The sequence below is a fragment of the Vulpes lagopus genome, chromosome 1, assembly GCF_018345385.1.
Source record: "Vulpes lagopus strain Blue_001 chromosome 1, ASM1834538v1, whole genome shotgun sequence".
NCBI lineage: Eukaryota > Metazoa > Chordata > Mammalia > Carnivora > Canidae > Vulpes > Vulpes lagopus.
Genome location: NC_054824.1, coordinates 167,562,425 through 167,578,670, shown reverse-complemented (window position 1 = coordinate 167,578,670; position 16,246 = coordinate 167,562,425). Strand labels below are relative to the sequence as shown.

General features: G+C 40.2%; 1 long non-coding RNA gene across 2 annotated transcripts in view; it reads left to right on the top strand.

Moving 5' to 3' along the window:
* Nucleotides 1-216: 216 nt before the first annotated feature.
* LOC121500705 overlaps nt 217-16,246 on the top strand; it is a 47,835-nt gene continuing 31,805 nt past the window's right edge. For both annotated transcript variants that reach the window (XR_005990442.1, XR_005990443.1), the window contains exons 1-2: nt 217-335; nt 549-707. This is a non-coding gene — a long non-coding RNA (uncharacterized LOC121500705). The remainder of the gene's footprint in view (nt 336-548; nt 708-16,246) is intronic.

Here is a 16,246-nt window from a genome sequence, read left to right as displayed (position 1 = left end):
GCAAGATGGTGGATATGCAGGAATCAATGGCCCAGCTCCCTAGGAACTAGACTAAATCTCCTGCAGCCTTATTTAGTAAGAATTTTATGGCTGACTGACTTGCAAAATCTGTTTTCCGTGGTCTGTCGGTGTTAATCATCAACAGGTATTACTGGGCAGCTGGCCCTGATAAGAGTGTTCCAGAGAGAACCAAGACACAATAGTCCTGGGAATTTGGCAACTATGACGATACGAGGGATAGAAACTCATTTATGGTTGTGATGTGCATTCTTTAGTCCACGATGATTAAGGTTGAGGGGATTTATGTATAAAGTCATGAAGAAGTATATACCATGGTGAGCTGTCCCAAGGGAAGAGGTTCTTTGCTTTTGTTCCCACCTGAAGACTGCATTTTTATTTCCTCTTCCTGGACTGTGCATGCTTGCTTTAGGCCTTAGCTAAATGTTACCTCCTTAGAGAGGCCTTCCTTGATAACTCACTTGAAACTAATTTCCCCTATACCCACTTCACTGTCTTTCTCACATTATCCTGTCTGATTTCCTTCATAGCACTCATCGTCATCTGTAGTCGAGTATTTGCTTATTGCCTATGTCCCATGCTGGCAATAGGCACCCTGAAAGAAGTATTGCCTACCTTGCCTACTGTGGTATTCCAGTGCTCAAAAAGTGTTTGCTGAATGACTGAATGGAGTAAACATGGCTGACTTGGTGAGTCCTAGAATCAAATCAGAAGTGCAGGAGACATTTTGACACTAAAAGTTAGTTTTCATGTTTGTTAGAGATATTATTTAAAAAATCTACAGGCTTTCAACCTAGATAGCATTTCTTGGTTCACAAGGGCATGATATATTTGTTTTTTTTAAATATAATTTTAGTTTTGTTTATTTCTCCTTACATTTCTATTACTGTTTGCTTTCTATATTTTATTTAGTTTTTATTTTATTATTTTATTTTTTTTGGGGGGGAATGATATATTTGTGAGTGATCTATCAAAGTTGATTAAAAGGCAGTAAGGATTGTAGTTTGTGGCTGTAGATGTCTTTTACAAAATAACTCGTTTTTTCCTGTCAGAAAGCAAAATATTGTACAGAATTGTTTGCAGTCTGATCCAGAATAGTGGTTTGTTTTGTTCTGTTTTCTGTATCACATATTCATTGTTGACCTCAGAGAGAGGGCATGCCTCTCAGCTAGACATGGGATAAGGCAGGGAGAGACTTTGGGATATGACATGGAGCCATCTCTTTTACATCTGGGAATCTACCCAGTTGTGGTGACACCGTGGGGCTCTGATCAAGCAATATTTATTTGACATTAGAAAGTGTAGAGAAGAAGGAGGAGAAGGAAGAAGTGGAAGAGGAGAGGCAGAAGGGAGAGAGGGAGAGGGAGAAGGAAACAGGTAGTGATTTTGGAAGGATTTATTTCACCTGAATGTACACCTTTTTTAAATGATTATTTTTAAAGGTTTAACTAATTAATTTATTTGAGAGAGAGAGAGAGGGAGTGGGGGAGAAGCAGAGGGAAAGCAGACTCTGCACTGAGCATGGAGCTCCATGTGGGGCTTGATCTCAAGACCAGAGCCTAAACCAAGAGTTGGATGCTCAACCAACTGAGCCCCAACCTGAACATACACCTTGTATTAAACCAAAAATAGATGCCATGTGGCTTGAGGGTATGGGTGACGAATTGTGGGAAATTTAGCAAATGTTGACTGCTAGAACCACACACTGTCCAAGTTAGAATCCTGACTCTACCTTTTATGACTTCTGAGCCTCAGTTTCCCCTGCTGTAAAATGGGGATAGTAGTAGGAGGTACCTCCTAATTTTGTTGTGAATATTAATTGAGTTAATACATTTGAAGTGCTGAGGCTGGGATGGGGCCTGGCACATCAATGTTAGTTTTGGGTTTTTAAAGTAGAAGTAATTATGGGTATGGTCACTGGATGTGGAGGAGTCAAGTGTTCAGTGCCACAGGTAAGGGCACTAGGGAAAAGAGTTAAGGAAAAGGCAGGATAGGACCAATTGTATTGTTCGGGAAGCCTGAAGGAGGCTAACAGAAGAGGCTGATGAAAGGTCAGTTTCAGACTGTGGAACTGCAGCCTTGGGTTTGGGGGATTCAGAAGCCTTTGGGCATGAGATTCTCATGGACCCAGGAAAGCCACATGGATCTGAGTCCTGGGAAGTGGGATAGTAGAATGCCTATTTGGCAATACACGGTGGTTTATTAGAGCTTATCTAAAGTGCTCTTCCTCTCAAGAAGGTATGTGCTTCCCTGTTTGGGAGACCATGTTGGAACTTGAGACTTGGGAGTTAACAGCCCTGAGCCATGAGATCAGATAGGCATCGAACACTTGGATGCAGATAAAACACACCTTCTGGCAGTATGTGGATTATTTGCCTCGAAGCCAGATGAATTTATGAGCAGCATTATAAATTACAGGGCAGGAAACTCTTTAGAAATTTTCTAATGAGCATGGAGTACTAAATGGAAAATACTACTACGGTAATTATAATTGCTCTTTTAAGGAGTCTAAATGCCATCCATACTGTTTTTATTTAGCAAATTGGGTTACAATTTCATTTTCCTGAATTCAAAACAGTTCAGGTGTAATGCTGCTCTGTTTCCTAATCCTGCTTTCCCTCATGTCTAAGTTTCTTAACTGCAGATTTTCTTCCTCTAGAGGCTTTCAGAGACTAGGGAAGCACTGCTATGCTCTTATGGAGGTGGATCTTCAGCGGGGAAGCTGAGAGCTTCTCAGCAGACATTTCAGTTGGGTCTTAAGAAGGGAAAGCATGTATGGAATAATAACTTGCTGCTTGACACCAAAGCCTATCAGGAACTTTATGCATATCTCAGTTTTCCCTCCACACGAATGCTATATATTTGGGGGAATTATTCCCATTTTATAGGAGAAACTGGAGGTCATAGATACTAAGTGACTTAATAAGGTGATACTGTTAGTGTTTAAGTCAGAAATGTTGATTCCATAATTCTTGTTCTTCCTTCTACACCATCTTCCTTCAAGTATTACTCCAACTGATGGGTATGATGAAAGGTCGGGTGGAGATTTGTGGTGGGACAGGAAGAAAGGGGAGACGTGGAAAGAGCATCTGACACAGAAGGAACAATTTGATAAAAAGAAGTAGATAAACTCATCCATTCACAAATCCAAGTGAGCTCTTAGGTGCAAGACACTATATAAAAGTTAGATGATTCATGAGTTAGATACTAGTTGGGGAGTGTTGACTCTCTGGCTAGGGGATGGCCCATGAAAGAACAGCAGCTTGTCTGGTTAAGTGTGGTCTGGGAAGGTAGGTGAGAAGGTCCGCTTTGAGGGCCTTGGGAGTGCAGAGAGCTCTAGCTGTGTCTTAGGTTGCTTTCGGGATTGATTTTGTCTCTCTTGCTTTTTTAATCAAAGGCGACCGGGAGACACACAAGCTTTTCTGGGGTTGTTTCAGCAAGTTTGAACCTGCTACACTCAAACTGAGGTTTATCTGGAGAGATAGGTGGAGTACCTGGAGATGGTGAAGTTTGTGCTTTGCTCTCTCTCTGATTTTAAATTTCTGGGTGTTATGACCAATGAATGAGTCAATCACTATGTTTCTGATAGAAAAATAAGTGGTTTTAAGATGTGTTTTTTCGGTAAGCAATTAAAGAATGATTGCAGTGATCTCACAGACTTTGTTGTTAGCACTACTGCTGTCCCTTTTAGCTGTCTAACATTTACCAGTATGATGAATATTCTTTATGCTTCACTTGAACCCAGTATTCTCTCCTCTCACTTTTATTTATAGCTCTTATCACCTGTTAGCAAAATTCTCTGTTTTACACATTTATCTCTACCACTTGATTGTTAGTCCTGGATGGCAGGGAGAGTTTAATTGCCTCTGCTCCAGCTCAGTGCTTGAATCATAGTAGGCGCTTAGAAGTGTTTATTGAGTTAATAAAAAAAAAATTAACTCTTAGAGGCAGTGTATTAATAATAGTGAGTAGTTCAGGACAACCCAAGTCTGCTTTAAGTGCTAAGTGGCAAAATATGTACCTGGTTACATCAGGCAGATACTAATTACTACCTGCTGCCCCTTGACCCTGCTAGACTGTCCTCAGATGTGGAAATGCACTTGTGGCTTATCACTTCATCGGTACTAGTAGGCTGATATGATAGCATCCTTGTTACTTTTACTGGAATTTTCCATTTAATGAAAAGACAGCTCTGAGCCTTGGAGTGGATATTTTCACTCCTGGGCATCTCACACAGGGAACCAGAGCCTGTTTTGAACTATGTGCCTCCACGACTTTGTAAACCAGTGAACTGAATAAATGCACAAAGTCCTCTGATGTTGCCTCTAGGAAAATAATCTTTCTCAAAGTTCAAACTTGATTTTTTTTTGTTGCTGTTGTTGTTCTCAAAAATCTTATTTAAGGGAGTCAGCTAGATGTATCCTTTTATCATGACTAGACATTTTACTTTCAGTTTCTGGCCACCAATCTTTTGGAAATTCACTGCCACAGGCCTCAAGTATGTCTCTCTCTTCATGTGGTAATTGAAGAGACTCCTCTTTTTCTCTGTGGAAATTTCAGAGGTCCTGAAGATTGAGGTGTCAGCAGCATCTCAGCAAAGAGGGTGAATTTCTGACTGAAAGCCTAAATTATTCTTGTTGTAAAAATGCTGACCTGACTATTTGAACCCCTAAATCCAAATTGATCATGTTTATAGAACAGAAGCCACCTAGGGAATTTCTCATCAGAGCAGATCCCTACCTTAGATCCACTGGAAGTGACACCAAGAAAATTTAGTGTTTTCCATTTCTTCCTTGAAAGTAGTCAGGAACCCTGATGACAGGGTAGTTTGGGTAGTAATTATTATGTTCTTTTTTGCTCATTTAAGCCATGTAACTACACAATTAATAAACAGCAAGCATTGCTCTGGTAAAGTACTGTACTAGGAAGTAAGACGCAGACAATTGGATGCTCTTCTTAAGCAACTTCTTACAATGTAGTTGAGGAGAAAGGACATTTGAAACAGTACAGATACCACAAGCATGGATAAGGGACTTATGTGACAACTCTTTGAAAGATGAGGGGCACCTGGGTGGCTCAGTGGTTGACTGTCTGCCTTAGGCTCAGGGCATGATCCCGGGGTCCTGGGATCAAGTCTTGCATCAGGCTCCAGTAGGGAGTCTGCTTCTCCCTCTGCCTATGTCTCTGCCTGTTTGTGTCCCTCATGAATAAATAAATAAAATCTTAAGAAAGAAAAGAAAGAAAGATGAAAAGAATGGACACGAAGAAAGGCAAGTGTTGTAATGAGCACTGGGTATTATATATAAGACTGATGAATCACTGACCTCTACCTCTGAAACTAATAATACATTATATGTTAATTAATTGAATTTAAATAAAAAATAAAGAAAAATAAAAAGTAGGAAATATAGGGGAAAGCCATTTAAACTCTTTGTAGGAAAAGACTTAGTGTAAAAAAAAAATTTAAGCCTTAATAAACTAAAGAGACACATAAAAAAAAATAGATGTCAGGAGCACCTGGGTGGCTCAGTAGTTGAATGTCTGCCTTCGGCTCAGGTTGTGCCCCCCAGGTGCAGGGATCGAGTCCTGCATCAGGCTCCCTGCAAGCCTGCTTCTCCCTCTGTCTATGTCTCTGCCTCTCTCTGTGTCTGTCATGAATAAATAAATAAAAATTTTTTTTTTAAAAGTCAGATTTTAAGGCAAGACATGATAAGTTATCAAGTTGTGTCTTGAAGGAAGTATAGGACAAAGGACAAAGTAAGAAGGATATTCCCATGTGGCTTCTGGTGAGGAGATAGAAGAGTACAATGTGCCTGCTTAGAAAGTGGTCAGTTTGCCTGATTTATATAAAGCAAAGGTCCTATCCAGAAAGATTTCTTCTGAATTTTAACCCCCTGGTTCAGGGCCTTCACGCAGTAGTTACCTCTATTTTTGGACCATGTCCTTACCTGCCTTAACCTGCCTTTCCATCTGGCCAATCCTTGCTCCTGTTCATATTCCATCTTAGACCTTCATTTCTCTCACCAGCAGTCTTCTAACCACTTAGGTTAAGTGGTTTTCTTAAACTCTTAACCAATATGAACTTCCTTTATATTTCAAATGTCCTTTCTCCTCAATTGGATTGTTAAGTTCTAATGTTAGGCCATGTATCCCCAGAGCCCCAAATATATGTCTCTTTGTATTGGAATTGGCTGTTTACTTATTTTTGTTCCTGCAGAAACTCTTAACAGCCTAAAGATGGGACCAAGTATGTCCTCTTGTTTTTTTTTTTTTTTTTTTTTTAGCTCTAGACTAAGCACAGTGTCTGATACCTGCTGAGCTCAATAACTTGCTGGTGAGTGAATTAAGCAATGAGTGAATAGACTGGGTAGACTGAAGGTGTAAATATCGCTAGGATACAGAGTGGAGGGCCTCTGCCTCTCTGGAAACTAGGGCAAAAATGTTAGGGGCCAGGGATTAGGGAGGCGTGCGATGGAAGAACAGGCAGAGAGATGATTAGAGGGTGAGAATGTGAGGAAAAAGAGAGAGGATATTACATCATATCCAGTGTCAACTCACTTACCTTCTTAACAATTTCATTGAGACCACTGCTGATTTTTTATCTGTCGTCTCCTGAACATCAGCTATTTGGATGCTGATTTTGAATTAAATTGTATTTAATGTCTAATACTCAAAGCATATTCATACCTTGCTAATTCTTGTAGTAGAATTCCTTTCCCTTTCTTCCCCTCACCTGTGGATTCTCTTTCACTGGTTAACTCACTTAATGAATATTTGAAGACCTATTCTATGCAAAGTTCATAAAAACTTTAGTAACTGCATATGTCTTATGAAACATCTCATTGGTTTTTCTAGCCGGGCATAAGCATGTAGATGGGAAGTCTTAGCTGTTGTGAATAGTTTAGTCACGGTAATTTGTGGAAGGCCCTTTAAATTTTTTATACTATATTACAGGGTGATTAAAAAACAAAACAAAACTTGGTTAAATTCTACCCTCCCCACCTCCTTTACCTATTACCAGGAAGTAAATGGCTGAGAATTCAAAGTATCAAAGATTGCTTTCACATTGTGTTAATCTCTAACAATTAAAAAAAGATTTTATTTAGGTACTTGAGATAGAATGTGAGAGAGAACAAGCGAGCGAGTGAGTGAGATCTGAGAGCCTGAGCAGGAGGAGGGGAGAGGGAGAGGGAGAAGCCAACTCTCCACTAGGCAGGGAGCCCCATGAGGTTTCAGTCCCAGATCTCTGGGATCCTGACCTGAACCAAGGCAACCGCTTAACCCACTAAGCCACCCAGTTGCCCCCTGATCTCTACCAATTTTTAAATAGGAAGAAGAAAGGCAAGGTGGAAAAAGGAAATTTCCTCCCTCTCATTATTTTCCAGCTGTATTAGGGACAAACAAAAAGTTTGTTTACAAACTCTTACATTTAAGCCACTGCAGGTGCTTCCCCCGGCATTGAATGATGCGCAGTGAGTGCGTGGGAGCTGTGGCCCGAGGCCTCCCTGGTCCCTGGTCCCAGCTCCTACCAGGAGGAGCATCCACTCACCCTCGGTGGCCAGGGTGACGTCTGAGTTTGCTTTTCCTCCTCTCACTGCGTCACCTCGGTAACTGATGCTAACTGATAGAGTAGTAACAGATGTTGTTCTAGGAACGGTGGTATTTCCAGGACGTAGGAAGTCACTGAATCGGGTTAGTGACTACTGGATGATGGCCAGTGTTTCCGATTATCAGGCAAATCAGGTTGGCATAATTCAAAACAGTGGGTTACCTGTTAAGTATGAATGAGAACACTGATGGAAAGACACCTTGGGAGAGATGTTTAAAATGATTCTGACATGTTTAATATACTTCCTGTGGTTGTTCCTGATCTGGCCCTTTCATTCTCTTTTGGAAATTCTGCCTTCATTAGGTCTCAGATAAACAGCTTCTGCTGAGAACTCTTTCCTGACTCTCTTGTATATATGTCCACTGCTGCTTCTGCTTCCATCTATTCTAAATACATTGCATTGTTCCCTCCAGACTTGCCCTCTTTCCACCCTTCCTTTCCTCCTCCAAGCTCCTTTTTTCATAAATCAATAAAGCATAGATGTGCTATCTCTCCACATATAATATGAAGGTACATTAATCTAGTTTTCTTCTTTTCACCCCTTTTGGAACTAACCATCTAATGGCCAAGTAAAATGGCCTCTGAATTTTCTCATTCTATTTGACCACTTGATGGGAGTCCCTTGGTCTCAAGTTGACCTTCCAATCTAATCTGCTTTCTTGGTTCTTTAATTAACTCTAATTATACTTTTTTTGTTGTTGTTTATTTGTTTCCTTCATTTCCCCTCTTCTTTTGTCCACCCTTTGAATGCTTTATCAGCTAGAATGGGTTTTGGCTATAGTATAGGAAATCTTCTAATAGTGCTTAATAGATTGGAATTTATTCACATCAAGTTGATAAGAGGTCCTCTTGCAGTTCTTTTTCACCTAGCAAGGACATGGCTTAATTTTTTTTAACCCCTTCCCTCCCCCAATATAATGTATGTAAAGAAACACCCATAAAATATAAACATGCAGGTTACTGAATTAGAGAGTGAGGAGGGGCAGTTAGATGCTAGTGGAGGAATTCCTCTACCTCTTGGGGAGGCAGGGGATGGAAGCAGAGGCTTGGTCTTGACTGTATTTTGAGATCTCTTAGTTGGTTACCCATGATTAAGTAACATGAGTGCTAATTTAAGATCAGAAATTTGAACAGATGGTCACGGAGAACTTCTCTCAGAAGGTGACATTTGAAGAGAAACCTGAGTCTTGAGAAAGAGTCCATCATTGTGGGGAAGGACATTCCAGTGAGGGAAGAGCATGTACAAGTGAAGACACATTTGAAGATATTAAGAAACCACAAGATAGCTATTGAGGCTGGAGTTCAATGGGCAGGAGGGAAGTGGGACACAATGCAAAATGGGGAAGGCAGATTGGAGGCAGGGCTCATTAGGGCTGGTGACTCACAGTAGGGAGTCAGTGGATCTCAGTATAACGGTAGGAATGTTAAGTTAGGTAGAATACTGATTTGTTGCATGTTTGAAAGGGATTACTCTATTGGATTGTGGCAGAATGGCAGCAGGGAGACTAGTGGAGGCCTCTGGGAGAGATACCAGTGGCTGAATCATGGTGGAGAGATGAAGGAACTAAATGTAGGAGAGAAGTTGACTATGTTATTGTGGCTTGAACAATCAAGTGGATGCCGGTATTGTCCACTGAGACAGGAAGGGTAAGGGTAGGAATAATTTGGCATAAAGGGAAGAGAGGGCAGCTGTGGAGAACAAGTTTTGGTTTGTCCATGTCAAGTGTGAGAAGCCTGTTAGATATTTCAAAGAAACATTCAGATACCTCTCATGAATTGAGAGGAGTGGGTTCTTTATTGACTGTGAGCAAATCTTTCTATCTCTGGGCCCTATTACATGGCCTGGTACATGGTAAGTACTCAATACATATTTGATGAATGAATTTATTCAACAAATATTTACGGAGGTCTCTTTTTTAGATGATGGTATTTATTTTTTAATTTTTAATTTAAATTCAATAGAGTGTATTATTAGTTTCAGGGGTAGAATTTAATGATTCATCAGATGCATATAACACCCAGTGCTCATTATACCCCATGGCCTCCTTAATGCCCATCACCCAGTTACCCCATCCCCCACCTACCTCCCCTACAGCAACCTCAGTTTGTTTCTTATAATTAAGATTCTCTTATAGTTTGCCTCTCTCTCTCTTATTTTAATTTTTCTTTTGGGGAGGGAGGTCTTACTCTATGCCAGGTACTGTTCTAGGAGCTGAGGACACAGCTGTGAACAAGACAGACAAAAATTCCTGTTTTCCTAGAATTTAAAATACATGCATGCATGAATGAAATGTGTATCCATAACTAGATATTTAATAAAGCATTTATTTTATTTTTCTTCTACGTCTTAAAAAATCTTTAAAAGTATTAATTAAAAATGGAACTCTCCAATGGGATTAATTATAAGAATAGTGTCTAAAGAGACTTCATTATAATAACCCATTTTTCTTTTTCCTTTTTCTTTTACTTGATTTTCATTATATCTATAGAGAGCCTGAGACTCGTGTATCAGTTGGTGGTACAATAATTGTGGTAGATGGATGTTGTTTATAGATGCTTTGGAGTCGATTTCTAATTTTCTCTTGAAAAATGTTATTTACAGGCACACTGTTTTCACTAACAGGTGTGAAATAGCTCTATGCCACATGGAGAAGGAGCAAAATGTCACTTCTAAGGTTTGTGATAAAATTTCCTTCCTCAGGTGGAGTGAGAGGCCCTTCTCGGTGATGTAACACTCCGCACTGCCAAGGCTGAGAAGCCGAAGGGAAAATCCGTGTGCTTTAGTGGGGAGTGCTTGTGGTCTCACCATTCTGCTAAAGATAGTTCCGAGGAGTTTTGTGTTAGTTAATGTTCTGTAAATGTAATTAGTGTCTTTTGAGCTTTCGGGAGTTTGTAGCTTGGAATAACCAGCATGAGTCTGTTTTTCCCAGAGAGTTACCTATTAAATAATACAAATAATTAGTTTCACTGAATCATGCTTGTGCATTTGAATTCTTATGTATTAAATATTAACGTTAATACCCAGAACAGATGATTCACTTTCTATACCGAGCCCTGCCAGTCATGATGCTGAAAAATGTATTTTCTGGGGCACCTGGGTGGCTCAGTCGGTCAAGTGTTTGACTTTTGATTTCAGCTCAGGGCATGACCTCAGGGTCATGAGATTGAGCCCAGTGATGGGCTCTGCAACAATAACAAAAGTGTTTTCTTCTGACCCAGGCTATTATTAACAACAAAAAAGAAGCTAAGGAGCAGGTCAGTCATCTTTTGTCTCATCAACAGGGTGGATATTTTTCAGAAAGTTTGTTTTCAATTGGTATTTTCATTTTTGATTGCCTTAATCAGGGAAAAGACAGCCTTTCTAAATGAAACACCCCCACCCAATCTTACCAGAATTAGGAAAGGGAAATACTTTAAAATTTAAAAGGTCAGAGCTTAAAAAAGAAGGTAGTTAAAATGCTAACGTATTAAAAGATGTGTTCATTTATCCACAATATGTACTTGCAAGAGAATTTGTAGGTACCGACTTGGGAAAGCCTAAGAAGAAGTTTCACAAATGTACATTTTATGGTTTAATACGTGCTCTCTGCTCCCTCCCCCTTCAGTGGATCCCCACTTGGATCTTTTGATTACATGTACCAACTTCTTTAGACTAAGACTGGGGAAGTGGCTTCAGAGACCTCATCATCTGTAAATAAGACTCTGCCAGTGCAGCGAGCATCCCTTTCCTTCTTCAAGGGACCACACAGTGGGAGAGGAAGGATGAGCTGTCAAAGGCGGTTTGGTTATGAAGGGCATGCAGTCCATGCTATAGATTTTGACTCATTTTCTATAGCCAAGAGCAAATATTTGAAGGATTTTAGCAGAGGAGGACGAGAAGCAAATTCATCTTTTAGAAATCTGACTGGGGGTCATGGCAAGGAGGATGGTAGTTGGGCATGAATCTGGGAGCAGGAGGCCAGTATGGAAGTTACTGCAGGAGCTGACTCCCATCCCAGGTTCATGTTTAGTGTTCTCTGGACAGAAGCTTAAGTCTCTGCCCCTAGCAAATACTTTGGAGATAAAGAAGTCACAACAGTTGAGAGACAAAGCTAATTCATCATCTTCACTCTTTCCTGAAATCCTGATCCCATTTCTCTTCAAGGTTTGTAGAAAGAAAATCTTCGCTGGTATTGCCTTTCTCTCTATTTGTTCCAAGATCGGTTCTACCAATGCAAAGTTTAGTGCCTTTGTTTGTTTTAATAATCAGCAGAATTGGGAAATCTCACTTTGGGACATGGCCTGACCCTTTTTCATAACCTGTTCCTCCCAGCAAACTTGACTAGCTTATTAAAATAGGTAGGAAGAGGCTTTTCTGTGAGACTTCCTTTTTTATCTGAAGTGTAACAAAGGCAATGTGTTTCAAGAACTTGACTGTGCTCCCCTAGCAGGTGAAACCTGCCCTCATCTCCTGCAGCTGGTGGTGCAGGTTCCTTGGGGAGGGCATTGGGGGTCTTGGCCTGATGCCTAAGGGTGTTGAGTCTGAGGTCAGCTGGCTCTTTTCTTGGGATAGAAAAGAATTGGAATTTTGGGTATATGAAATTCTTAAGCATGTCCATATCACTGGGGATCTGTCTTCTTATTTTAGGAATAAGTCTAATTTCAGTGTGAGTGCATTGAGGGGTAGATGATATTTGAAACCAGATTTCCTCTCTAATTGATGCTTCAGGTTGGAAGGAAATTGGGCTGGGAACCTAGACAGCTAAGTTTTAAATATACATCGTTACTAATTTAAATACAAATTAAATAAAATTTTACAGCACATAATTTTTATTCTCATTTTTGCAGTTGATTTTATTTCTTTGATTTCTCTTTTGATTTTAATATAGAGACCTATCTCAGAAAATCTTCCCATCCACCTATCCATGTCCGTCTGTTTTTCTCTTCCCACAATGTCGCTGGCTTGAATGTCCTCAAGGTATTTTTTTTGAGCCACTCTTTTAGAAAAATGGCTTGAGATTTCACCTCATACAAAACTTTGAAAAGAACTCCAGAGCTGTCTCACATCTCCGAGGGCATAGGATGCGGGTATGTTAGTGTGTCTACCTTGGTGGGTATGTAGCAGTCTACATTGGTGATTTAATGTAGACAGTTATGGACAGACGTTAGCCCCAGATCACCTGGGATTGAATCCTGATCTGCCACTGCTTGTGTGATCTTGGTCAAGTTACTTCTCTGTTCTGTCTTAAAAATAGAATAATTATTGTATTTGCCTTTATAAGCTTGTTTTGAGGATTAAATGAGTTAATAACTTAAAGCCTTGTTTTGAGGATTGAGTTAATAAGTTAAAGCCTTAATACATGAAATACTTAGCATTGTGCCTGGCATTCAGTGAACATTTTGTAGGTGTTTATTATCTTTTCACAGCTCATTTTTCCATGATTCACTGGTTCCCACCCCCTATAGGCTGACCTGCTTGTTGCTGCCATGCCCTGTTCTACATTGTTCTGCTCTGTACCACACACCAGCCTTCTTCTTTATTCTCCTGAAGGCATTACACGTATAAGGCTGTTGTGAGTAATAATAACTTCTAATAACAATAGCTAACATCTACTGTACCAGCACTGTTATAAGTACTTAGTATCTATCAGCTCATTTAATTGTCATACAGGCTCTATGAGAGAAATATGATCATTATCCTCATTTTACAGATGAAGAAACTGAGGTGCAGGTAGTTTCAACAACTCATCCAAGGTTACCCAGTTAGTAAAGAGTGAAGCTAGGTTTTCAAGCATTGTGTACTTACCATTCTCCTGGCCCTCGGTTAGGTGAAGAAGCATCTTTTTTTTTTTTCTTCCCATGAATGGTATCCCAAGAGTATTCTTCTCATCTGGGACATCAAATTCTTTATCACTGCTATTCCTGCTAAAAGGGGTGGGGCACAGAAGGAGGGAGAAGGATTCTTAGTGTGTAATACAGGATAAGCCTAAGGAAATGTCTGGAGCAGACTGAGCCCCACCTGTGTGCCAGCATTGAGTGAGGCTCTCCACGTATGTTCTCTCAGGAATCCTCACAACCACACTTAATTACTATTATTGTCATTGTATAGGAGAAGAGGCCAAGTTTCAGGAAGGTAAGGACTTGACCTCAGGTTACACTGCTCATGAGCTGTGAAGAAACTGTTTGAGACCAGGTCCATCTGGCCCCACCGTACTCTAGAGCATGCTCTTTCTACTATACCAGCCTGCCTTCCTCAGAGTCAACCCTGAGCCTTTATACCCTCAAGCACTCCATGCTGTGAATTAGTTCAACCAATGACTTTTCTTTTGGTAGATCTCTTCTCCTTTTTAACCTCTCTGATTTAGCTTTTCTTTTACGCTGCTTCAAATATATGAATAGACATGAGTGCTTATAATGTTAATGTTAGGTAGGAGTAGCTAATGGATTAAGAATTCTTTTTAAAATATTTAATCTCATCATTCCAAAGGACCATACATGTAGGATCGGTAAGTAGCACTAAACTTTGTTCATCTCAATAACACCCTTCTAGTATTATTAGATGTTAAAGTATAGCGTTTAACACCTCAGATGGGAAAAGTGTGTGTGTGTGTGTGTGTGTGTGTGTGTGTGTGTGTGTGGTGTGTGTTGCACATAGGTACCATGTCTCATGAAGTTTTCTGTGGAGTAGGACTATCAGAACCCTGTCAAGGACAACTCAAATCAGCTACCCCATTGAGCTGCAGTACTTGCTGTGCCAGATTCTTTTGGCAATGTATTTTAAGGGTTTGTATCCTATAAGGACTTGTAGCACATAATGAAGATAGTCTCTAAGCTTAAGTTTTTTCATGGATGATCAGCTTAATTTCAAGGCAGTTATTGGATTCATGTTCACATCGTTGGTGATGGGATGCTTGGAGAACTCTGGATTGTCCGCCTTTAGGCCATACAGTTAACTTTTGGGTTTCCAGAACTTACTGGTTGGCAATGGTCAGCTTCCAGAAACTGATGGATTGTAGTCATTGCTTTTATGTTAATGTGCTCTAAAAGTGACTCTCTTTAAGCTTTCTGATTTCTATGTGGAAAAGAAAGTGTTAAGGCAAACTGCTGTATACAAATTACCACAGATTTCATGGCTTAAAACAATACCCATTCGTTATCTCACAGTTCTGTAGTTAGGAGTCTGAGTGCACTTGACTGGCTTCTGTGTTGCGTGGTCTCACAAGGCTAACATCAAGGTGTCCTGGGAGATTGTACATGGAAAATATTTTCACCTCTCTAAGCTAGAGATTATACAACCACTTTAAGGACAATCCAAGGCCACTTGATATTAATATCAGAAAACCTGGCTATAGAGATTTGAGAGGATGAGCATTTTGATTTTCCATTTAATTTAATACTATTGAGTTTCAGTATTTATTTATGCAACATAATTTCTTCTTGTAGTCAGCCAGCAGGCCATCTTTTCCCCGACTAAAGGGCTTCACTGAGAGCATATCTGAATTGGGCTTTCAGTTCTGCCGCTTGAACAAATGATTTTTCCTTGTCTCCTTTTCTTTCTCTAAAGATAATATTGATACACCTTTTTTTACTCCTTATGTATATTTCATTTTGCAAAATGCATGCTCAGCAGAGGCCCAGTGGATGGTATAGAGCTTTTGATCTCACTTTCTTTCTTCTGAAACCAGTGTTCATCTCAGATTTTCACACTGGGAGAAGTATTCTCTTTGCAAGGTGGCTGTGCACGCCTCATCTCTTCCTTCCATCAATCCTTTGGATACCTGGTACAATAACATGTAACATTTGCATTGCATGTTACAGTTTACAAATGGAACATGATCCATTCAGTGTCTGCAATGGATGCAAGTTTATATCTTACCCCACCCCGCAGACCCTGCCACAGACACTGTTCCAAGGGCTTTACATTTAATAATTTATGTGTTGAATTTATGTGTTGAAATTCTAACCCCCAACGTGCTGACATTGGGAGGAGAGGGCCTTGGAAATTTATGTGTTGAAATCCTACCCCCCAACGTGCTGACATTGGGAGGAGGGGGCCTTTGGAAAGTGATTAGGTCATGAGGGAGAGACTTCATAAATGGAATCTTTATAAAGGGAGACCCCAGAAAGATCCTGTGCCCCTTCCGCCATGTATAGTTACAGTGAGAAGATGGCCATTAATGAGGAAGTCGGTTCTCACTAGACATGAAACTACCTGAGCCATGATCTTGGACTTCCCAGCCTTCAGAACTATGAGAAAAACATTTTTGCTGTTTATAGGCCACCTAGTCTGTGGGACTCTGTTAGGGAATCCCAAATGGACTAAGAGAGTATCTTATTTGATTCTCTCTAAAATTCTGTGGGGCTGGGGTGGGAGGCACCTGGGTGGCTCAGTCGGCAAGCGTGTGACTCTTGATCTCGGCTCAGGTTTTGGTCTCAGGGTGGTGAGTTCAAGCTGCATGTTGGACTCCATGATGAGTGTGGAGCCTACTTAAAAATAAAAGAAAAAATAAAATTTTATGAGGTGGATATTGTTATTATTCTATTTTACAGATAGGATGAGTAAGATTTGGGAATTAAATGATTTGTTCAAATTCACCTAAGAAACAGAGCCAGGAGTGGCACTTAAGTTTCTGACTTCAG